Genomic DNA, 25,921 nt, shown 5'->3' on the forward strand with positions numbered 1-25,921 from the left:
TGCATATGCTGTTCCTTCTACCTAGAGCACTATTCCTTTCTTTGTCTGTATGTCAGAAATTATGGTACATCCTTCAAGTACCAGTCCCAATTTCACTTTTTTCTGAAGTTCTTTCCTTACCACTAATTTCTACTTCGTCTTTTCCACTTTAAGGCACCCAGGGATTAGCATAGTGGGCTAGCTGCTAATTTTTTTTTTTAAATACTCTTAAGGCATTTATTTATTAAAACGTTCTCTGCCAAGATTTTACATTAGCTTAAAATTCAAATCAGTCTTTACATTTCTCTACTGAGGTTTCCACCTCAGAGTATCACATAAAAACACCTTCTCCAGCAATCAGTGTTACCAGCGTCCACACGGTGAGCCCCATGGTCAGCCTCTTTGTTCCCTAGGTAACCCAACTAGATGTTAATACTGCTCTGCTACAGGGTAAAAGCTCCTAACTCAAACTCATTGGAAAAGGGGTGAAACTTCTGCAAAGTGCACTTTAAGAAGAGGTACTGTTTGCTCATGAAAAGAAACCAGTGAGTCCTCTAAGAATAATAAAAGGGGGTATTTTACAGTTAAGCACATGATTTGGAGTGAAGAATTCGGATGTTGCTCTGCTGGTCTAGGCCATTAATACTCTTCTTGTTCCTCCTGTGGGCCCCCTTCATCAGGTATCACAAAGCCTTCATCTGTGGCATACAGAATGTCCACGATCCTCTGCAATACTGGGTTGTTTTCCCCCTCGTTCTCCTGGCAAATCAATTCAATGTTCCTTAGCTTTCCAAAGTAGAAATCTCTTTCTTTCTCCAAGTCTTCGACGGTAAGTTTCAATACGTTGACCTGCTGCATCAATTCAGCTGCTTCATCATCCCCGTTGCCCACACCAGGATTCTTTCACACCACACCCGGGCCAGCCTTAGGGGTTGCAGTAGTTCTGTGTGTTGCAATGGGCCTCTGTGGAGCTGCACTGCTAGAGCTGAGAGGTTTCTTCGGTTTGTTCAGAGCTGGAGCAACAAGGGAGGGAGCGACTGCAGTTTCTTGACCTTGTCTGGCAGCTACGGGGTCATAGTCTTTTCCATCATAGTTTGCATCAAAAAACTTCTTGAACCACTGAACAAATTCAAAATTGTCCTGAAACTTTCCTTTTACTAATTTGTCCACAGGAATTATTTTGTCAACACCCATTCTCTTAAAACCTGCTTGTAGTATTTTGAAGTTCTGGATGTATTCATGTTCTAGCTTAGCCTGGAATTTCACTTTCTTCAAGGCAATGGAGCCAGGGAACAGCATGTCCATAAACTGACAGTAGGCAGCCCCTGAGCACAACTGTTCGATCTTCGTCAGATTCAGCTGCAGAGACTCATTGATCCAGGCCAGCATGTCATGTCGACTTAGGTTATCACTGGTGACTGATGTTGAATATACGTTCACTGCCATCTTCGGCTCTCGGCGGGACCGCGTCCACGGCCTGTGCCCGGCTTCGGTTCCGTCTTCGTCTTGTTCCGGGCTAGCTGCTAATTAAAGAGAAGGCTACGTAGGCTCAAGTTTGCAGGTAAGGCATTGACATGGTTATGGACTCTCCCAAAGAGAATGGCTACAGACAAGCACAAAATAAATCCAGGGACACATGACTTTAATGTGATGCAGGTGGGAAATATCAGTCTGATGTGGAGGGCATTGGGGTAGGAGGTGCTGGGATCAGAGACGCTCGCAAGAGCTGTATCCGGTGCTTTGGGGTCAGGACGCTGTGAAGCAGATTTGCAGGAGGCAGGCCAGGCTACCTGGGAGACAGAGGTCCGTTGGAACACATAAGCCAGTTAATATTTGTGGTGTGTTTGTTTGGACAGTTGTTGCTCTTAAATAGAGAGTCAGGGGATGAACTAGGAAGACAAAGTAAAGTACAGAGGAAGGAAGAGAGAACAAGAGAGACAAGCACTTTGCAGAGCAGCCCCAGTTGTTCATTTCACTCTAGCTTAACAACAAGCCTTATCTGGGAATAAAACAGACTGACCGACTTGAGGCGAGCCTCTGACCATTCACTCTCACTGCCATCTTGGGAAATTCACTTCTTCCTGGTTGTACACATGTTTACCTACTATAGAGAGAAGTCTTCGGACTTCCCAAGAGTCCAGAGAAATTCTTTCCTGTTCAGAGCATCCGCCACACACGGAGGTGACATGGAGAGACCTGACAACGCACAATGGGTCCCGCAGACTCAGTAGTGATGAAAGGCCACTCACACTTTGAAATGCCTCCTAAAAGGCATGCCGAGATTGGGTACTTAGATGTGTGGTATCAGTTTAGATTTCTCCAACTTTGAACTCTGAAAAGCAACTCTGCCCTCTGCCTTTAGTACAGGTTGGAGGGGAGTTCCACATCGCATTTGCTGTGTCCCAATCTTCACAAAGCAAGTGAAAAGAAGGGGCATCCATAAGATGAGGGATGATAGCAACCTGCTTCTTGCTCGGTGGAATCTGCGCTGGCAGATTCTCTCTCTGGGCCCACTTTTCACTAGCCTTTTGTACACACCACACATACCCTCCCCCCACAGTCAAAGCAGCCTCTTATATTTGTCTTCCCATTATCCTGGGGAGCTCCTCCAAGAAAGCGCTAGGTCTTCCTCACGGAGGCTGCCGCCCCTCGCGGCACTTAGCACCTAGTGAGTAGTGAGTGCACCTCAGAAGTGAGCCTGGCTTCCTCCCTTCTCCTCCCCTTGGATTATCCTGCTTATTTTCCTCTCCTTTTCCTTTTTATCTTTGCTCACCTCCCAATCCCAGTCAGACTGACAGAGGCTGAGGGGAGACTAAAAAATCCAGGCAGTTACCCCAAATGGAAGGCTCAGTGCTCATAACTTTCCAGCTCCACTCTCAAAGCAACCAGAACTTTGTCCTTCTTGGGCACTCCCCCTTTATACTCATCTGCCACATCCCTCATTCGTGATGCATATGACCCCCTTGGGCACATCATCTTCCCAGGCAGTACTTATGACTCAAAATCTTTCTGTACCTCCAGGAGAGACCATATGCCATGGTTGATAGGGACCCGCTCCCTGGAGCTCCCTGAAGCTGGCCTTAGTTTAAATCCTGGCTCTGCCACTTATTAGTTGTGTGATCTTGGATGAGCTAATTAAACTCCCTAAGCCTCAGTTTACTCATCTAAGTAATGGGAATGATGATAATGGTATTTATCTCACAGAGTTGCTTTGAAGATTAAATTAATACACACAAGGCAATCAAAGCTGAGCCAGGAGCTTAGTGAACACTATAGGAGTGTTTGCTATTATTATTGTTAATATTATGAGGGAATCACAGATCCAGATATTTTTAGGCATTTAACCTCAATACTTATAACTTCAATCTCTCCATTTCCAGCAAATTTTCCTCCTCAGTCTGCAAACAGTTGCAAGTCTCTTCTCTCCTAAATAAAATTCCCTCCTACGCCATCTCCACCTTAAGCTGTTTCTCTCTCTCTCGCTTTCCTTGTCTGCAGTCAACACCATTAACTGAGAAATCTACACTTACAATCTCCACCTTCTCACCTCCCATTCGCGTCGCCAGCCATAGCAATCTGGCTTTAGCCTCTACCACGCCACTAAAGCTGTTCCCCCCTCGGATCACCACTAACTTCCCCATGGCCCCATCTAATTACCTCGCTGTCCCTTGTGACCTTATTGACCACTCACTTTTGCTTGAAGTGTTTCCTGTATTTCTGAGACATTATTCTTTTCTGGTTCTAACAGTCAGCTTTTGCAGTTACGCTAAAGTGATAATCCCCAAATGTCAGTGGCTTACAACAATAAAGGTTTTCCTTTATGTACCATTCCACGTCCGCTGAGGTTTGGATGTTGCTTGGCTCCTTGTATGTTCTTCATCTGGGAATTCGGGAGGAAGGAACAGAGGCTCTTCCAGCCGAACTGCACAGTGAGTCCTGACTTCTGCTCGGATGTAGTGCACATCACCTGTGCTCACATTCCATTGGCCAGAGCAAGGCACAGGGCCCAAGCCTGCTAATAAGAGAGCAACGAATTACACTCCTCCCACTTGCAATGAGCAGGGACATACGGTGATCTTCTAGGAAAGATAGCAAATAATAGGAAACAATAATACAGTCTACCACACTGATTCTCCTTCTATCTTTCCAATAGCTCATCCTTAGCCTCTTTCACGAGATCACGTTCATCCACCCACTTCCTAAATATTTGTGCTCTCCAGAACTTTTTGCTCTACAGACCCTCTGCTGGTAATCCTACCCATGCCCTTAACTTATCTATATTCTTATGACTTCCAAATTTGTAGCACAAATCATCACTGGGCATATTTAGGGACCCTTGAACTTAACATGTCCAAAATGCCACTCATTTTCTTATCTTCCTATTCCCTCATTCTCCATCCTGGCTAATGGCAATGCTGTCAATCCAAATGTCTAACTCAGAAACCTGGGAAGGTTTAATTGTTCCTCTCCCTCATTGCATCCAATGAGCCAACTACAATCCACTCTACCTTTCAGATAAATCCCTGGTCTCTTCCCCACTTCCTGTTTACTCTGCTATCACCTGGCTTTGGGCTTTTCCTATCCCTTGCTTGAATTTTAGTGATCACTTCTCCCCCAGCTGGCCTGCCTGCTTCTGTCACTCTTCACGTGAATCTGTCTCTGCATTGCAGCAAGAGATACCTTCCCCTCCTTCTCTCCCAAATCTGACCTTCTCTGCTTAAGAAACTTCAAAGGTTCTCCTGTTAACCAGACATAAAATTTAGGCTCCATATTATGGCATTCAAGGCAGTGCACAACCAGAATTCTGCTGGGCTTTTCATCACCCTATCCTGCTACTCACCATCTTGCACCCTCAGCTTTGGTTATTTTTAACTTCTCATCAGTATCAAATGCCCCATGATATTATGATGTTTCTCCACCCCATGTATCTACGCACACTGTCCCATCTGTGCAAATGTCTTTGTTTGCTAAACTCCTACTGACCCTTTGAAATCTAGTCATAACACCTTGCATAAAACCTTCCCTGACGTTGCCCATTCCCCTAGCCCCTGCTCTACAAGAGGTAACGCCAACCTTTGTTATAACATTAATCGTATCACATGATCATTCACATGACTTTCTCTTCAATAGAGATTAGGAGTACCCCAGACCAGGGACTGAATTATTGTTGTCTTTAAAATTGCTCACGAACTAACGCAGTACATGCACATCAGATACTCAGTAAGCGTTGGTTAAGGGAATAAATAACAAATGAATGGCATACTCCAGTCTGTGTCACATTAGCACAATGGTCAGATTTTTCCAGTTATTGGTTTTACTCTCTGGCTTCTTGCTGGCTTTAGGCGACACAGTTTCCTTCCTATGTTGGAGGACTAACTTCTTGCCTTCATGTTACAGTGGTCTCTGGCGTCCCAAGAGCCTGATAGTTCTAGCCTCGTAGGATTCCTTAGCAAACCTCCTTTTTCTAGAGTCCTTCTCTCACCGAGCAAGGCTCCTCTGAGGCTGCACTCCCTATTCTCACCTTTCTAGAAGGTGCCCTGCTGGCCAGCTTAGGCCCTTCTCAGACCCTGAAGCCCTCTGCTCCTGGATTATACCTCTCCATCTTTGCCAACCCTGGCTTTATGCTTTGCAGGGCTCAGTGCAATATGAAAATGTGGGGTCCAAACATTACTATGAATTTCAAGACGGCCACAGAAAAGCAATAAGCCAAGCATGGGTCCCTGCTGAGCATGTCCCTGTGGGAGCACATGCTTCTCCACCCGTAAAGCTGGCCCTCAGCTCTGTCTCCCAGTTCCAGGACGAAGCCACATGAGGGGCCGGCGTGGGAAGGGGGAGCAGGGGTGGGGATTAAAACAGGCATAGATCAGCTATTCAGGAAAACGAGTTAGCTAGGGTGGAGAGAGGATGCATTTTTGCTGGATGAGGACAAAAGCACTGGAGAGAATGTGGTGGAATAAATTAAATCTGAATAAGGCCTTTAATGCAGATGGAAAAGGAGCTTAAAAAATTATGTGTGTGTGTTATATAGATGGTTGATATATAGGAGTATTTGGTAAGTAAAGGGTTTGGACCAATGCCATGTAGAAATTATTTTAAAAGTAAGAATAAGCAGTCTCATTAGAAGCATTTTGTGATTATGAGGAAATTGCTTGCCATCTTTTGCATCAAATCAGGAAATGTAGGGAGATGCTAATTCCATGGCTTGGGGGTGTGGGCATAGAGGACCTTTATCCTCTATCAGGGCTCTGTCAGATGGCAAAAGGACAGGCCACAGGCTGAGCAGGGTTTGAGAGCTCATTCGTCCCATCTTCCGTTTATTCCACTAAACACATTTCTTGAGCACTCATTTCCATGCCAGTGACTCAGACTCTGAGGTTTTTGCACAGCAAGGGTAGTGAGAGATCAGATTTGGGGGTGGCCCCAGAGCCAGAGATGGGTAAAGCCTATCTGATACCAGACAGCCTCCCTCATCCCCAAATCGACTGTAAATTCAGAGTGAAATAGCTTCGTTTATAGTTCTTAAAAAAATTCACAGTGAAATAAAGCTCACACCTACAAATAAAATGCTAGCAGGGGTGGCACACAGGGTCCTGGTGGAGACAGGGCTGAGAAAGGGAGGGCCTGTCTTGGAAGCTGGAAGAATTCTTTTACCTCTTCTGGTCTTTCTCTTTTATCCTTCCTCCAACCTCACATTAATTAATGCAAATGACGGAATCTCTTGGTTCCTGGGATTTGCCCCAAGCCGAGCACCATGCTGCAGCCACTTGTCACAGCATTGCTCTTGCTGTAATGCTGAGAGGGACTTCCTGCCAGCCTTGCGTTTACAGAGTATCTTCCAAGTCACAATCATTATCTCATTTTGATCCCCACAGTAGCCCTGTTTGGTAACTATTAGGTCGAACCATATGAAATTGCCATTTCCGTAGGTCCAATATAGCCAAATGTCAGCGATTTCTTATACTGTTCAATCTAACGGTGGTGGTGCTATTCTCCCCATTCGTATTTTCTCAGACACAGGTAGGGAAGGTTAGAGAAGCATCCCCAATCTCACAGAGCCAGGCACGAGGTTTGGACCTCAAGCTGAACTTGTACTCTGATTCATGCCCTTTCCGCCGTCCGGTGCCCCATTGGTGTAAAATGGCAAATCAGTGCAGCCCCTCGTGCATAGGTTGGGAGTCTCATGTTAATGTGCTTTAACTGTCTTTTTTTTTTTTTTCCAGCCCTAGATTCAGTAATGGTTCTCTGTACAAACTCATTAATTTTTAATCAGTTGACGGTAATGATTTCTTACAAACGATCTTTAATTCTCAGCTGTGGTTAATCAGTACTGAAAGGCACTTTTCCTGTTATTTTATTTGGATAGGACTCTTAGTGAAATACTTGCCTGCCATTACTTAATCACTTGTTTGTTTTGCCTCTGCACATAGTTTTGAGCAGCGCACAGCAGTATAGAATGTGCGTATTTTCCCTTGACCGATGGAGTTGAGTTCTCCAAGCCACAGTGGGGACCGCGGAGGGTCGTGTCTTGCTGGCGTTTGAGGCTAACTGACCTTCTGCAAGCCAAGCACAGAGCTGGGTGCTGAGGACATGCCGTTTATATATAGGCAACGGCAGCCCCACTTGGAAGGTTGCTGTGAGGATAGAGGGGAGAGATGGTGGAGGGGATGGCACTGAACCCATCATCCCTGGAGGGTCAGGAAGTCTTCCTGGAGACGCCAGAGCCTGGACAATCAATCTTGAGCAGGCAGAAGTTTCTAGGCAGATGGAACCGCAGATGCAAAGTCCCAGACAGCAAGAGAAAGGGAATGGGCACTGAGCAAGGCTGGAGGGCAGAGAGGAGGCAGGGGAGGCTCGCACCATGTGCGTCCAGGGCACTGAGAGGGACTGGGTCACAAAGGACCTGGGTTGCATCTTAAGCCTCAAGAGGTTTCAGAGGGGGAAAAAAAACCTGAGTTTTTTTCAGTAATTGTTCTAGATTTACTTTAGAAACATCCATCTGGGGCAGCGTGGAGAACGCCCGGAAGGGACTGAGAGGGGGCAGGAAGCCCAGAGAGGAGGAGGAGGAGGGGGAGGAGGAGGAGGAAGGCAGGAGATGCCAGGGCTGGAGCCGAGTGAATGGCTGTGGGGTGCGGAGGAATGGGTGGTGGGAAGTGAAGGCTGGCCTGGAAGGAGGTTAGTGAAGGAGGAAGGGCGCAGAAGAGGAATTTCTAGTCTTAGTCTTTCAGGGCCAGGCGGGGGCACTTGTTTGCTGTCTGAGAGACCAGAGTTTCCAGGTCCAGGCCAGGGTTACCTGTCGGCAGGAGTGGGTGGCCACGCAGGCAGAGCAAGAGCAACGGCTCAGGGACACCTGAGCCGCCAGCTCTCTTGAGGCAGTGAAGTCTGCTTTGTGTCATCTCACAGTAAGGTTGACCAATGAAGGGAAACTGAAAATCTTTCCTTTCCCCTCACCACCCCCAGGTTCTGGTGTTTCTGGACCTCCTGGGAGTCCAGCATGACCATTCAAAGATTCGAGTCAAACCCGGAGTGGAACGATCTAGAAGGCTACCTTTCAGATTCATTTTGTCCGGAGATGTGATCAGGGATACCTCTGGAGGGCGAGTCCCATGCTCAGCTGCAGGGAGAAGTGAAGCCTGTCTGGGACTTCCTCCACAGCCTGACTGTGGACAGGCCCGCAGCTCCGGAGTGCGGGGACTCCCATGGAGCTTCTGTCGTCAGAATGGTGCTTGTCGCCGTGACGAGGGAAGGGCTAAATGATGCGGGGATCACTGTGGTACTACTGGGGTCTGCGTACAAAAGCAAAGAACACAAACCAAAGATGGTACCAGCTCGCTCCCTCCTCTACATGGAGGCCCATTTGCCAGCTGGTGCCTCCTTTGCTCTTTTTTATCAAAGCACAGGAAGTATGAGGTAGATTTCATTTGTCTTCATTATCTCCATTTTTGATGGCCTTGTCATACTCCCTTTATCCTTTTGATGTCCATTATGGTCGTCATTAAGTACCCCTTTCCTCTTGGTGTCCCAGACCAATAGCTGAGGAGACTAATTCATGCTATAGTGTGAGTGACTTATGCTTTGGTTTAAAATGCAAATCTCGGGGCACCGGGGTGGCTCATTTGGTTAAGCGTCGGGCTCTCTGCTCAGCGGGGAGTCTCCTTCTCCCTCTCCCTCTGCTTGTCTCTCTCTCTCTCTCTCAAATAAATACATTAAAAAAAAATCTTTATAGAGGCGCCTGGGTGGCTCAGTCATTAAGCGTCTGCCTTCAGCTCAGGTCATGATCCCAGCGTCCTGGGATCGAGCCCCTGCTCTGTGGGAAGCCTGCTTCTCCCTCTCCCACTCCCCCTGCTTGTGTTCCCTCTCTCACTGTGTCTCTCTCTGTCAGATAAATAAATAAAATCTTCAAAAAAATAAAAAAATCTTTATAAAAATAAATAAAATGCAAATCTCTCTGGAAAGGGCAAATAGTAAGACAAAGGTATAAATCTAATAGTAGAATTTCAGGTTTCAGAACAGGGACTTGGAGGGTATATGAAATATGAAGACCTTCCAATCACACTGTATAAGCAATTGCCTGGCCTAAGGATGGGGCTTCTTGGTTCTGACCCATCCCCAGAAGGTTTCTTTAGAATGTCAATGATGCAAATCAGAAAGGATCTCACTTGTAACCTCACTGCAAGGAAACGGATTTTAAAGATTCAGGATTCACCAGGTCTCTGCTCAACTGGCTCTCTCGGCCTTGAATGTTCTCTCCCATTTCTGAGCCTTGGCACTTCTCTCTTCATCAAATTCCTCTCTGCTGTGAGCCCTCTCAGGGCTCATACCTTCATTAAACTCTTGACACAGAAGCCCCACAAATAGATCTTTCCATACACACGACTGTGTCTTCCCCAAGGACTGTGATCTTCTTTTTCAAGAGCCAGAATCATTTCTTATTCATCTCTTTATCTCCAGTGATTTTCAGTTCTGGCAGAAAATAAGTGATCAGTAAGTGGTTTTCGTTTTTATTGTTTCTTTTGGTTTTCTTTTCCTTTTCTTTTCCCTGGGGAGGGGTGCAGATGGATGAGTGTAACACGGAAAGCAGGGTGGGATTTTGTTTGGGAGCCTCCCTCCACAGTATTCTCAAGGCTATACTGTCTGTATTGACCAGGACCTCCCTGGTGGAGATGTGATGAAAAAGTCACTATTTGTGCCTTCGAGGAACTCACAATGTCAGTTCAAACGTAGATGTGAGAGAGTGAAAAAGTTGAAAGCATGGTTTTCCTCTTAGCCCATGCTGGAAGTTCTGACTTCCTTCCTCCCTCTTACCTTGGGAGTATTTGGAAATGTGTGTATGGTAGTCAAAATGTGTGTGGTGGTCAAAATGCTTGGAAATATGTGTGTGGTGGGCCAACTGCCAACATAGGGTGAATTGAGGTGAGACATGAAGATCGTCCTGCAATCCCATGGACAGTATCTCCCAAAAAGAATCAATCCCCGCAAAATGGCGCTAGTGTAATCTCTAAAACACAAGGCTAGACAACCTTGGCTCATACTGGGACACTAAGAATTTAAGGTTTTAGATCAAATATTAATTTTTGAACACTTAGAACAATTAAAGAAAGTAAACCTTCATTTTCTAGGACTTACTTTATGTTACCCCACCATCAATACTCCTCTGCACTGGCTTGAACTCCTCCACCTCCTCAGGTCATGCTAAGACTGAGATTCTACTCAAGCCACTGTAGCCCCAGGGACAATGGCCAGGTCATCACACTGCCAGTGGCATACTGCTTCAATCCTATACTTCCTTTGCCCAATTCCCCCAAGGCCAGCATCTGAGCAGAGCAAGTTTGGACACGCCAGCCCTGATTGTGGTCCCAAGGGCCCATTTGCCTTGTTCTGGCCTTGTCCCCAACTTCCTGGTCTGCTCCTACATGTGCTAAGCTCTTGACCTCTGGCTTTGCCTCCCCTATTTTGCCCTGGCTCAGATACCTTAAATATTTACTACTTCTCCAGATTTTAATCTTGGACAATGTCACCCAAAAAAAGAGTCATCCCACTCAAAATGACAATGGTTCTCCCACTGGATTTATAGCAGGCCATTCTTTTAATCCATTTCCTGTTTGACTTGGTGACTCCCCACCTGCTTCCCCAGGTCACAGGCCCCAAGAGCAGGCCCTGGTCCACAGAAGTGCCTGACTTGCCCCTGACAAAAGAGAAGGACTCGGGTGCTGTGTCTTCTGCCCAGAGTTCGAATCCTGTGTCCTCCACGCTCATGTTGACCGATGGGGAAGCCACAGAGCTTTGGCTCACAACCCAACTGAAACCACAGGAGAGATCTTCCTCAAATGCCTGGGAGGTTGACCTTGTGTCCCTCTAGCAATGGATCCTCCCTAAATTGTGGATCCAGTGATATGTAACAAATTAAAACCAAACTTGTTCCAAGGAGACAGGATATCCTGGGCCAGTCGTATAGTTGTGGGTCAGGTCCTTTGAAGAGAAATTGGCTATCTTTGAGGAAGACCAGAGAGCTGCCATCAGAGAAAATATATTCAGCCTCTGGCCCTGAGGGTGACACCTTTGCCAGCAAAGTCCTGCCTTAGCCAATTAGCTGTCCACAGGATCCATTTAAGGGAAAGAAGTGGGGTGCGTCACCTCGGGGTGGCCGGGTCCTTCCAGGAAAGCACACGCTCACATTGTGAGGACTGTGCTGACAGCATCAACACCCTCTGTCCACACCAGGCAAGGCAGGGCTGAATATCAGATGAAGAGAGGGCCAGGGCTTACCTTAGATCCAAAGCTTTCTCTTTCCCTTTTTTGGACTCATTTTCAGCTCCTTTCACTGAGGCGAGCACATATCCTTAGGCAGGAAATTACCCTGGTGATGGATGTCTAACAAATGCAATTTGGCCCTGGTTTAGTGTTCTCCAAGGGGTGCCCTTCCAGGGTGGTGTGCAGAGTTTGGTGATGACTGAGCACTGTGTACCCGAGGCCTCCTGGTAATGAAGCATTTGTCTGTGTCAGGCTTTGACCCTAAGAACTTTCCACTCCCTTTGGGTGCAGGGAGGCTGTGGGAAAAGAGGTAGGAAGGGCAGAAGGGGCAGGAAAAGGGCAGAGTAGGTGCTGGGAATAGAGACATTCAGAATAAGAACAGACAGGTTGGCCAAAGAGACATGATGCCTCCCCAGGTGAGGCCGGAACATAAGTTGGGGGGGCAGGGAGACCTTCAATGGCTGAAATTCTATAATATTTGCTAGTCAACCTTGTGCTCAAAATATAATCCCTTAATTCTACTACCTTGGGGACTTCAGAGGGATCAATAAAGAAAAATGGCCCAGACCCTGTCTTTGCGGTATTTGCATTCCAGTTGGAAAGGTCAAGCACATGCCATCAAACTTCCAGGCAACACACTTCCATCCGGCATGGCCACACACAAGCAAATGAAATAGCGCATGTGATATTGACCCATCTGTGGAGCAAAGGGAAGGACAAAGGAGGCCATCTGCATTCCACCTGCCTGAGCTCTTCATCAGTTCTGCCACTTAGAAGCTGAATGACCTTGGGCGAGTTACTTAACCTCTTTATGTCTCCATTTCCTGACTCTAAAATGGGGAGAGTAATAATAGCACTTTTCTCGTAGGCTTTTAGGGAGGATTCAGCAGGGCAAGGCACAGAAAGCCTAGGACCTGGATCGGGGCTGTGTCAACACATGCTAGTATCCCCCTCCCCTCTTAAGCCAAGGCCACTGAACCCTTGTCATGCCGTGGACCCTTCTGGCCTGCTGATGCATCTGAATCCCTTCTCAGAATAATGGTATAAATGCATAAAATAAAATATATAGGAATTACAAAAGAAATTGCATTTTTATTGATATGCAGTTATCAAAAAACTAAAAAACCAAATTTGCTGTATGGTAATATATGTGCTTCTTTATTAACACAGTAAATAACCAGATCTGCTGGCAGCTCTAATAAGTACTGTAATTTTGAGATAGTAATAAGCTTAAACAATATTTCAACCTATCTGCAACAACTGTAATGAGACATAAAAATATCTGTGACTTCTATTGGTGACAAAATTACAGCTACTGCTAAGGCTATTGTGACTTGTTGCCCACATTTAAAATTAGAGGGACTTCTAAATTTTTGTTAGAGGTCAGTGAAAAGACAGATATAATTTTTTTTCCATCTAAATTCACGCACTCTCCATGCTAAGCACCATTGATAAAAGACCTGATAAATAAGTTACAACCATACTCTTTAAATTTTTAAAATCACACTTACTTTCACACTATTAAAGCAAAATAGAAACATAATAGGAAAGTTAAGAAATTTAGATTGAATGGGAAAAGACAAAGGAAATTAAAAAAAAAAAAAACCCACATGACCCTGCTAGAACCACTGCTAACAGTTTGATTTTTAAGACATGGAGCTCATTGTTAATCCTTTTTCCAGGTACTCAATCTCCTCCCATTATTAAATTGCAATGTCACTCAGAAGGATGTCAAGGGGGGCGCCTGGGTGGCTCAGTCGTTAAGCGTCTGCCTTCGGCTCAGGTCATGATCCCAGGGTCCTGGGATCGAGCCCCGCATCGGGCTCCCTGCTCCGCCGGAAGCCTGCTTCTCCCTCTCCCACTCCCCCTGCTTGGGTTCCCTCTCTCGTTGTGTCTTTCTCTGTCAAATAAATAAAAAAATCTTTAAAAAAAAAAAAAAAAGAAGGATGTCAAGGAACGGGGAACACTCAGTAAAGAACCAACTCAAAGCACCACAAATGTAGGCCAGAAACTACATGCAGCCTGGTCATAGAAAAGGAGTCTTGCCCTTTACAGCCCAATCACACAGAGGCAGGGCCAAGCGTCAAGAAACAGAGCTAGGGGAACACGCTGGAATCTTCCAGCCCCACAAATGGGAGCTATCCCACAGATCTCAAGTCTCGCATCAGACCTGATGAATGATCTTAAGTTGGAGCTATGAATTGTGAATAATGAAAATTACCCACTTAGTGAGGGATATTGACGAGACTCCAAGCCTGCCAGATGCTCAGATCAGATCCCTGATACATGTAGGCAGAGCGGGAGGGCTCATCCAAAAAATCCACTTGGGCATAATGATAAAGAGGTAGCACGGCACCTAGGAGGTCTTGCACAATCTATAGATACCCAGACACATGTGGACAGAGAAGGACCCCTGTGTCACCCCGAATGATCCCCTATGGCAACACTGTGCAGCTGTCTCTGGGGTGAAAACCTCGTCTGACAAAGATTCAGCTGTCATAGGTCACCTCTGGAAGCCTGAAGTCTTGGAGTGGCTTGTCTGGTCCCTGTGAGCACCCACAGAGGATCCCCTGTGTGTGAGTTCAGAATAGGGTGGACGCCAAGCCCCAGCTTACTTTCCCCAAGTCATTGGAGTGGTGGCCAGATTCTGCACTCTTGGCTTGCCGTACTTCCTATGGGAACGTGAGGTTGTGAAGCTGCTAACCATCAACTTAGGGTCTTACTGCACCTCCCAGAAGGAACTCCCATGAGACTGGGGCCACCATCACCAGAGCAACATTAGAAAAGCACCTCCCTTCCCTTCTCCAGCTCAGATCTTAGAACAATGTCCTCTTCTGACCTCCAAACAGAGACTTCTCCTGGGGATGGGCGGGAGGAGGGTGTTGATGCTGTCAGCACAGTCCTCACAATGTGAGCGTGTGCTTTCCTGGAAGGACCCGGCCACCCCTAGGTGACGCACCCCAGTTCCTCTATGCCTAGCTAAAGACCACAGTCCAGGATAACAGGCCAGGAAAACTCCTGAGTGCAAGGCACTGCCAAATTTCAAAATGTTTTTAATAAAACAATGTGGAAAGGGCAGACTGCTCATTTTCATTCTCCACTGGGTCATTCAATTAAAGCTGAAATTCTGGGGCATCTTGAACCACCCTGACCATATTTTCCATTAGTAATAATGATAAAAGATAATTATTGAGCCTGTCTGTCAGATATTCCAGACACCCGCACCTCCACTTAATTAATTGCTAATTAAGATATGAAAGAACTGCAGTGTCTCTCACACATCCTGACTTTATTAAACCTCAGCAAATCTTCCTCAGGGAAAACAAACCTAAACCACCAAGGCTGAATCCCTTCCTTGGATTTGGAAACCACGGCTGGAGGGGGGAGGTGAGGCAGGAGGGAAGGCCCAGTCTGAGTTAGGGTCATTTAACCATCATTCTGATGGCGCACCATGACCCCGAGGGTAAAGAATGAGGGAGAATGAAAGAGCAGCTAACAAGTGTTGAGCTCCTACCTTCTGCCATACATCAAGCTAAGCCTTTTCCCTTTATTGTCTAAATTAATCCTCACAGCAAAATTCCAGCCTCTTCCATTTCTTGTTCCGTGGAGATACAAGACACAGAGATGCTTTTTTCCAGGTCTTTGCCATTACTGATAAAGGCAAAAAGGCTTCATGGTAGCCAGCTTTCAAGATGACCCCCAACTAGTCCTTGCATTCTAGTATTTATACCCTTGTGTTGCCTCTTCCCACATTAAATAGCATTAACCTATGTAATCAATAGGATGTTGCAGAAATGATAAGGTGGGTCATACAAGATGTGCTAGCTTCCCCCTGGCTCTCTCTTAGATCAATCACTCTGGGGGGAGACAGCCATGCTGTGAGGACACACAAATAGCCCTGTGGAGGCCCATGTGGGGACACCTCCCATGACAACCAGCACCATCTAAGTGAGTCCTCGAGGAACCAGGGCCTCCAGCCCTAGCAAGTCTTCAGATGATTACAACCTTCACTGACATCTTACCTGAAACTTCAAGAGACCTTGAGCCTGAACCACCCAGATAAACCACTTCGGAATTCCTGACCCACAGAAACCATGAGATAATAAATGTTTATTGTTTTAACCCAGTGAGTTTGGGAGTAATCTTTATACAGCAATGGATAATGCATTCATTAACTTTTCACATCCTTCTGAATTGTAATGTCTTGCCAATACCAATGGGTAGGAGAAATCTTTCTAAGTAACCTTCAAACGTGTAGGCTGAAAATAGGAGCCCAAATAGTAGTCATTCAAGGTACCTTCTTAAAGGAGACTTTGTGAGTTTAGGAGTTGAAAATGGGTCAGATCACCAATAGTTGCCTTAATTTCCCATTTTCTCATTAAGATGACTAAGTATAATTTGTTGGCTGTTGTACTGAAAATCTGATCCATTTTCAGCAACCAACAACTGTAAGAGAAAAAATATGAATTGACAATACTTTAGCATATTGGATGGTCTTGTCTAGAACTGACTGGCATCCTTGCAATCACATGGCTACTTCTGGGACATTTTCAGCAATTTGCAGTAAACAAACCCAAACCACCCAAGTACCAAGGTTTATGCTGAATATCAAAACGAACTGTTTTTGCGAAATCTGAAACCTCTGCAGGTTTTGGTTGTTGTGTCCCACCTGGCCTGGCAGTGTTGTTCTTCTGCCCACAATTTACCTAGGCTGAAGGGGAAAAAGACCCAAGGCTTTGGAGGAAATCCGTGCTTGGGATCAATAGGGCATCATGGGTGGCACTCTCTGGAACACCCAATTCCCCAGATCCTGCCTGGGCAGTCACGGGCAGGGAGCCCAAGCAACAAAGTCCAGGTCCAGCCCCTCAGGTTGCTGGACTCACATTCAGTATAAAAGGGGTCAGCACTTGATGTGGAGAGAAAATACAATGCACATTTTCTAGACATATTTCATAGGAAAACTATATTTTTCAAAGATGAGCTTTTATAAGCTGACCCCAGAAAATGGCTTTCAAGGCAATGTTGGGCATAAAGGGCAGAAGTGCAGGTATTTGAGTGGGTTAAGAGAATGAACAAAAGAACACATCAATTTGCTGAAGCTACTGGGGAGTCAGGTCGCCATGCTCCTTGGTTGTGTGTACATCTCCTGGGGTTCCATTTCCCCTCTCCCTTGGTCCCCCACACATTGTGTAGGCTGAAAGGACATGGGAGTTAGAGTGCTGCACTAGGTATTTATCCAACAGCTTTGCCTTGGAACTCCTTACACGGAATACTTGCTCACGTTTTGACCCACCAGCATCCATTTCTGTTATAATAATCATTTGCCTTGTTGCCGGTTATATGAAAATCTACTCTAAGATGGTGCCTTTGTGTGGTCTCTTCAGGGCTGTCTGGCTTGTTCATCAACTCCAGCGTGTCTATGAGCAAGGTTACGCACATTGTATCTGAGGGCTGGTATATCAGGTTCAATATGAGCTTCTAGAACACAGCGAGTACAGTCATGACTTCAGGAAGACTGGCACACACTTGCTCTAATTCAATGTGGCCATTGTTCAGCCTACAGTTTGAAACCTGTTAAAAAAAAAAAGCGCTAGTTAAAAAATAAAATACGTAGATAAGTAAATAAATAAATAAAAGCTAGTTAAATGGGAAGGACTAGAATGCAGGGACCCCGAGTTCTAGTTCTAATTCTCAAAATAACTGTGTGTTTGGCGCTGCCCCCATGAGTGAACCTCCACTGTTGTAACTCCTGTCTGGTGTCTCTCTCCCCTATGGGCAGGAGCTCCTTGAGGGCAGAGGCTGTGTCCCCAGTGCCTGCCACAGACCCAGCTACTCAGAACGCTCTTAATACGTGGGTGCTGCCAATGACCAAAACAACAAATCAGAGCATCTACCCATAATCACAGAGGAATATATGTGGTTAGATGAGCATGAAGGAAAGGACGGAAGTCTACATCCCATGCTGTCGACATGGGAGCTGAGGGGAATGTGGATGGTGCAGGAGGGAGAGTGGGTGGAGAGAGGCAAGTAATAGAGGAAAAAAATAAGGACATGGCACTAAAAAAGCCTCGATGTATAATACCATCCATTTTGTGAAAGTATGTGTATGTATGCATAAGTAAATTAGGGAAAAAAGGATGATGCTCATATGTTAAGTCGAAACAAGTTGCAGAGAATTTCGGTTAAAAACTATAAACAAAAACATCATATATCTGTATATATGTGCCTGATTGGGTTTCAATGAGCATGAGGAAGGGTGTGTGTCGTGGGTGCTGTGAGGTACCACCTCACGGAGGCACTCACCCACCAGGTGCTGGGAGTGTGGGCAGCTCACAACTCACAGCTGGGTTCCTGTCCAGGAGCTGCTTTGCTCAACTGTGACAGCCAAAGACAGGTGGGGGCCAAAGGCCTGTCCCTCCTCAATGCAGGACAGCTCCAGAGCTCCCTCTGCTTCCCGTACTCCCCCACAAGAGTGTGCCCCAGTGACCCTTCAGTGCACATAATCTATTTCAGTCTGCTTCCCTGGAACTTGACTCATGACAGTGTGGAAAAATACAGGCTGGACTATTAAAATGTGACATCAAGGGGCTGAGGTTGGGGGGGGAATGATTAGCTTTTTCCGTATGCATCTTCATATTGTTTTATATGGTACCGTGAACATGTCACTTTTATAATTTTGAGGCTATCAAACGAAGACATTTAAACTATTGTAAATGAATATACATTACTTAAAAGAGTGAATGACTATGCTTATACCTAGCTAGAGAAATAGATAATAAAATAGCACATCGAAGGAATCGGTTTTTAATCAAGGAAATTGAAGGGGATTTTGCTAACATGTTTGATGACTTTTGACTTAATTGGCTCAAAAGAGATTGGGCCAGTTTTCGAGGGTGAAGTCATCACCTCTTAGAGTGAGAAATAAAAAGATCAATGGGTAGAAGCAAAAAATAGAGGGAGTTTTAATTCCCTGGAAGAAGAAAATCTCTAGTATCAGAGTTATCTACTGGAAAAATGGGCTGCAAATTTGGGCAGCCACTGTGCAAATTACACTGACCAGAGGAAGTGTTATTATTCCATTTGGTGAGCAGTCAGATTAGGACAGGAGGAGGGAAACACCTCACATTTATGTCACCATCAATGCTTCCCCTTCCTGGGCAAGTCTACCAATAAACACTCTCCTTCCCAGTGATGCAGCCTCAGAATCTTTCCCAACCCCATGCTCCAAGCAGCCACTACTGATACACTGGAGGGAGGATTCACCAGAGATGAAACCTATTTGCCCTTCCAGAACTGAATGATCTTTCTGTTTCTTCCAATTCTCAGGTTCCAGGGGGGGTCTTCCTTGGGAAGTTCAATTTATTCAGGAAGAACTTAGATGAGCAAGCCTACACTGTAGCCAAAGCCTTGCTCTTTCCTCCTTCCAGAGCTAACTGATTTTTGCAAATACATATGAGATCCTTAAGGCTCAGTGTCCCCATGGGAGAAGGCTCCAAGGATTTGTGAGAAGCAAGCCCAAGAAGGCATAATCATCCTGTAATGGATGGTGTCAATGGTCCCTGGGAATTGTGCAAGGGGGAGCACTGGTCCAAGTTCTGCATGGGAGCCATGCTTAGACAGATTGGCAAACTGCTGACACAGACGTTCCCCACTCGCAGTAGATGCCACTGCTTTTGTAGGGGGTGATTCTAGCCTGAGAGGATTGCCCTCTGCACCGCTGCATCCATTTCCTCAATGAGTATTTGGTGAACTTCTCTGTGCTGCATTGTGCATGGGACGAGAGCCAAAGTAGGGAGTGGGACAGAGAGTCCAGAGGGAGAACAGCACAGACGAGGAGGTTTACAATAAGTGGTGACTTTTATGACACGGGAACGTATGAGTGATGTGGACATTATGCACAGAAGAGGCGCCCCAGTTTAGGGGCAATGGGCGGCTTCCTGGAGGAAGTGCCGGACATCTGTCATCATCAGATCGCTGAAGCATGTTATTATAGCCACCTGCAAAGATCTCAGAACAGTTTTGTCACCCAAAACACATTTCTGGATTTATAATCACTCCGTAGAGCTTTTTCCTTAAATACTTATGGCTTTATGGCAAAGCTATGAGAGTGAACGAAAGAAAAATTAATAAAATAAATAGAACTCTCTGGACAGGAAACAAAATAACTTAATATACCAGTTTTCTTTGTTTTCGACGTCCACGTGGTATATCTCCAAGTTTACTGAAAAGGAGATATGGTGACTGGGATGGAAAGGGAAACTGAGGGAAACTGAGGTTCCTTATTTTGAAACCATCAACATCCTTCTTCCCTCCCTATTCCTGTTTCAGGTGGACATATCATCACACCCGCACAGAGACGTATCATCACAGACCTGCATCCAGGTCTCTTGGAGTTAGGATTGAAGAGCGTGTGGGAAAGAGAAGACATCGAAGACCCCGTCACTAAAGGTATTTCCTGTGAAACTTTTACTGTCCATCACAGAGATGGCCAGTTTGAGGCTTTCCTTTGTGACCACAGGGACTGAGGCTTCTTGTCACTGCAACAACAGCCTCAGGATAGCCTCCCTGAAATGAGGTGCTCAAGAGCATTAGCTCCCCTGGGCTTCATGCCATCTCGGCAAAAGCTGGGGAAACCGGGCACCAAGGTTTTGGCTTTTCATGAAATATTTCTGAAATGCATTTCATGATGTGGTCAGTAATAAAAGTGTATTACTGCTCTCAGTCCCTCCAAGAGACGAGGCTTGATTCCCAGCCCAACCGCGCCTGCACTGGGCCTGCAGGAATCGGTGCTAAATTATTCACCAGCCCGACTCAAATTTCTGGAGTTCCAAAACCTCTAATAGAGTATTATGAAAAAACATCCATCTCTTTATCTCTATCCATAACCATTTATATGGCTAGAGGAAAAACCTGTCGTTTTATTTCTTTTAATTTAAAAGCTTTCCTAATTCCTTTTCCACACCACATATATATGTCTAAAGAATTTTCAGGTTGAAATAATAACTTTCTGAAAAATGGTCCTTGGGAGAAGGCTCTCAGGATTCAGAGTTGATGGGCACAGTGAAAATTGTGCTCCCTTAATAACTTTCCCTGACACTCAAATTTGACACACGGAATTCGGAACTTTTCAAATAGGTGTGCCCCTTTTTTATTGTACAAAACAATGATAACAGACTCACCAGCCTTTTCTATTTGTTTATACGGTTGCTAAAATGTGTTCAGGAAAAACTCATTTCCAGCCTCAGACTCATAATGCACTCATTATCTATCACAGCACTCTGCAGCAAGAGACAAGTCTATTCTGAAGCCCCAAGTTTGAATCAGCCCAGGCCACTCACAGCAACACCCTGCCTCACTTAGGGACATTGGCTACAAAGTATCCCAGGCTGTTTAAGACAACTTTGAGCCTAGAAACTCACAAGAGAGTTTAGAGCATTAAGCTGGCTATCAGCCATTCACAATTTAGAGCAATTTGGTTAATTTGGTGCTTTTATGTGAACAGCTGGTTGAGATCAAGTTCTCTGCAACCAAGCAGAGCTGGAACGGGGTGGACCGTCTGGGCGGCAGCTAAGGGTAGCTGTCAGGACAGCGTCCCTGGAAATGTATTAAGATGAAGACATTTGTACTTACTGGCACTCTACTGAGAGAACATACTGTGTAGCTAAAAGAATATTTGACAAACCACTTGCATTACAAGATTAATATCCCCCCCACCCCTCACCCTGGCCAAAGAAACTTGTTCAAATAAACATGGTTGGTTTCTGAGCTGAGTTCTGAATGAGGTGGGTTCAACAGGGGTATGAGATCCAGGGTGCCCGTCATTGTCATCTTCTTCTAAACTGATGTTGAATAAATATTTAAAGAATGTTGGTTTAAATGTAAAACAACTCATTAACCTGACAAGAGCACCCACCTATTTTCATCAGCTCTGAAATCTGAAGTTTCTGATGGAGGGGGTGGGGGGATGAAAGAGGGAGCCCAGGACCCTGCCAGCCAGAAGGAGAGTCTGTGAGGGACCTGAGAAGCCAGTGTGCAGACACAGTGGGAGAGGGATGAGCCCTGAGGACAAGCATCTCATCCCATCTGGAGCTACTCTTACTCTAGCAATGAGAACCCTGCCCTGGTCTGACCTGGGCAGACTGAATCAGAGAAGGCTCATGAAAAGCAAGGATGAGCCTAATGATTAAAGCAGGCCCTGGGGATTATCCTTATGATTTTGTTATTTATAATAAGAAATATATATTTGGTCTTCATCCAGTTTCCGGCACAGAGCTCCTAAAACCCTTGCTTAAAATGTCCTAAGTGATGATGATGTAGTTTTGAATGTAGGTAAGGTTCGTTGGGGTGAGGTCTGGAGCTGACAGCCAAGAAAGAATTCTTGAGACGTGTTTGGTGCAAAATGGTGGTTTTATTAAATCACGGGGACAGGACCCGTGGGCAGAAAGAGCTGCTGCACGGGGATTGTGGGGGGTGAATGACTATATACTTGGGAGTTGGGGGAGGTAAGGAAAGGGGAGGTTTTCAAAAGAACTTTCATATGCTTAAGAGGACGTACAAGATTCTGGAGGCCTTGCCATAGTCAAGTAAAGGTTGTTTTTCCCTCTAGTAAAGCATTAACATTAAGACAGTTGGGAGCTTCCCAGAGGAATGTTACACTCTGCCTATCTCAGGTCCTTGCCAATGAGCTGTAGTTTATAAGGAAATTTTATTTTATTTACATTCCCTTCTACCTTTGTTTCCTACATCACTATGGATGGGTGGGTGATGTTAGGGCTCCAGGAAATTGAGTTTATGGGTCTCTAGAAGTTAGGCTATTAATAAGAATGCTTTTTTCTTGTAAATCACTAAGATATTTGTAAACTGAGGGAGACTCCTCTCTTTCTGGACTGTGATCTCTATTAGTTAACCATTTGTTTTTCCCTTCCCTTAGCTTTAGGGCAGCCAGGAGTGCCTGAGGAATGTCACACATGTCCCACCTGGGAGTGTGTGTGTGTGTGTGTGTGTGTGTGTGATGGGGGTGTTGTGGGGTGTCAGCTTGTGCTTTGTCCTCAGCTTGGCTTCTGCTCCCTCATCAATAAGAGCTATAAAGTTGTCCTTATATTCATAACAAACCCCTTTCAACCACACCCAAGTTTATGTCAATGTGGGGACTTTGGGAATGCACCTAAGAATGGGGGCTGGAAACCAACATTGAGACTTGAGTGTTGGAACTTCAGTCCTCTGGGGAGGGGAGAGGGTTTGGAGATTGAGTTCAATAACCAATGGTTAATGATTTAACACATCATACCTGTGTAATGAAGCTTCCATAAACCCCAGAAGGACAGGGTTCAGAGAGCTTCCAGGTTGGGGAGCCAGAACGTTTCCACGTGCCACCATGCTGGGCCCCAAACTCCATAGAGGCAGAAGCTCCTTTGTTCAGGACCTCGCCCTGTGTATCTCTTCATCTGGCTGTTGATTTGTGTCCTTTAATATCTTTGGTAATAAACTGGCAATCTAGTGAGTAAACTGTTTTCCTGAGTTCTGTGAGCTGCTCTAGCAAATTAATTGAGCCCGAGGAGGGGGGCGTGGGAAACTGATTTAGAGCCAGTTGGAAGCACAGGTAAAGGGGACTTGCAATTGGCATCTGACGTGGGTCGGAGGCCTCAGCCTGGGGAATCTGATACTGTCTCCAGGTAAGCGGTGTCAGAACTGAGTTGAATTGTAGCACACACAGCTGGTATCAAAAAATTGCTTGGTGTGGGGGAAAAAAACCCCACACATTGGAATTGGTGTCAGAATCAGAATCATAATTCCAAACCACATCAGAGCTGTAAACACATCAGGCTTAAGCTCCATTTCAGGAGAGCGCTGACAAAAGGTTTTGGGACCAGGGATAGTCAAAGCACTGCTGGATGTGAGGGGCCTACCTTGAAGCCAGTGAACAACTATCCAGGCAGGGGTGTTGGATCCTGCTGACCCTCCCGAGGGTGGAAACTCTCAGAAGTCACCAGGATGCAGTATTCAGAGGTAGTTCTCAGAAGCACCAGCTGCTCTGTTGATTAAATCTCAAAGCCACCTCCTGGCTCCGAGGCCAGTCCATCTTTCCCTGCCAAGACTTGTCACATGTGTACGATTGACCTCACAGGAGAGCATGGATTGTCCAGATTAGCCCTCTCCCACCATGTACTTACAAAGAGCTCTCCACTGGCATGGGTTGGTGTTAGAATTGCAGATGTCTCACCTGCAGGTCGCCTCATGGCTCCTTGGCAATTCAAACAGAGATGCGTTCACCAGGCTGATCTGAACGGCCTCACTTGGCCTGCTTCTATCCTACCTTCATTCCCCATGCATTTGAAAGCAGCTTATTTTAAAAGCTGATTAGATGAGCCTTTAATAACATTAGAATTTAAATGGCCCCAGATAGGCTTTCAGCCTCTTGCCAAATTGAGATGAATGTGATATTTGGGGAGCTGAGCTCCCAGCTTTGTGGCTGCTCTGGACTGCAGACAGGTTTTGAAGCACGACTTCTCCCATGCCTTTCTGCAGCCTGAGACTGGGCTTGTGTGCATCTGTCAGGTCCCTTTTATCTCGAAAGGTCTGGGATCCTGTGTGTACATGTGTCTCCATGATCATGCATTATTAAGGAAAAGTCAGGTGGGGACAGGGGCACAGGACCAAGGTATAATCTGTGTGTGAAACTCTGTGGGGAAACTTCTCTCTGTGATCCCACACCCTCCAATAACTTTCAGTTCCAGGCAACAAACCTTGATTGAAAAGCTACTATTTAGTTATTTAATTCAGTATTACTATTGCTAATACCTGACTTTGGTGGGGAATAATATAAAATGGTCAGAATGTTTCATCTTGGTTAATATGGTCAGCTCCCTCATAACTCTTACAGGTGGCTTTAAGACCAGGAAGGGGACACATACTTAGGAAGCCATCTAGGTGTGACTGCCTCACAATGTAATACTCTTCTGTACACTTTAGAAAAAGTCAAAAATGGAATGGGGCGGGAGGTAGGGTGGGAACCCAACCAAAGGTGAATATAAACAGATAGTTCAAAGTTGAGGTCATGTTTTCTCTCCACATCTTGCAGTTTACATGGGAAAGGTGTACTCATATTGGGTGTTTGCCTCTCCCTGTGCTAAGCCTGGGACCACGCAGAAAGAGCATTGCTTGGTTCTGCTCCTCTTCTCAGAATGCTCCTGCAAGGTCATCCTCCCCAACTTGCTGTATTTACCTTGTCTCTCTGGAGAGGAAGTGTCCCTCCTCCTTCTAAGGCTCACTCCTCCTCTGAGCTCTCAGTCCCTTCCCTGTCACCTCCTCCAGGGCTGACACCCAGCCATTACCCCTTTTCTCATTCACATCTCCTCTTACTTTCTGTCAGTTCCTCCCCTTCTGCTTATGAACAAACCTTGGTTTCCATTAAAACGAGCAAACAAAAACAGCTTTCCCTTGATTTTGTGACTCTCTCCTCTTATTCCAAATTCAGTGGAGGAATAGTCTAGATTCACTTCTCACTATATAGCCACTCTGATCCATGCATAACAGTGCATCCCACCCACCCAAACAACAGATTCAACTTAATTCTGCAAGCGTGCATGGAGTATATACTATGTGCCGGGTGCAGTCTGGATCCTGACCGCAAGGAGGATGCTCTTATACGGCAGGCAAGCCTGCCTGTTCCTCCCCAAATTACAGAGCAAAGGGCAAGTGAGCTGATGGGGTCACGCACTGTAGAGAAGCAGAATGGGAATCATCAGCCCTGTCTTCGGGGCAGGGGGCAGCAAGGAACGTGTTATAGGAGTTCTCCAGACAAATGGAAAACCCAGGAAGGGAGAATAGAAAGGATGGGAGGCAGTCCAGGTAGAAGGAGCAGCGTGGCCAAGGTCACTGAAGTCACCAAGGCAGCACAATGTGTAGACGGCAACTATGTACATGACGAGACGAGGGGTGTGGAGACCATGGAAGATGACAGTTAGTCTTCAAGAGTAAGATCCCAAGAAACTTCAACTCTTTCTTGCAGACAGTGGAGAAGTCCAAGCCAGGGAAGGACATGATCAGATTGCCTTTTATAAAGACCCCTGGGAAGTATCGATTAGAGGGGGAGCTCCGCTAAGAAGCTGCTCTCATCATCCAGATAAGAGGTGATAGAGGGCTGAGCTAAGAGGGGCCGGGGGGCAGGGCACCTGGGTGGCTCAGTCATTAAGCA

At 45.8% G+C, this 25,921-nt stretch overlaps 1 pseudogene; it reads right to left on the reverse strand.

The window, feature by feature from the left end:
- Positions 1-238: 238 nt before the first annotated feature.
- LOC110573993 lies at positions 239-1,486 on the reverse strand (annotated as a pseudogene).
- Between the last annotated feature and the right edge of the window lie 24,435 nt (positions 1,487-25,921).

This window comes from Neomonachus schauinslandi, chromosome 6 (genome assembly GCF_002201575.2).
Source record: "Neomonachus schauinslandi chromosome 6, ASM220157v2, whole genome shotgun sequence".
NCBI classification, from domain to species: domain Eukaryota; kingdom Metazoa; phylum Chordata; class Mammalia; order Carnivora; family Phocidae; genus Neomonachus; species Neomonachus schauinslandi.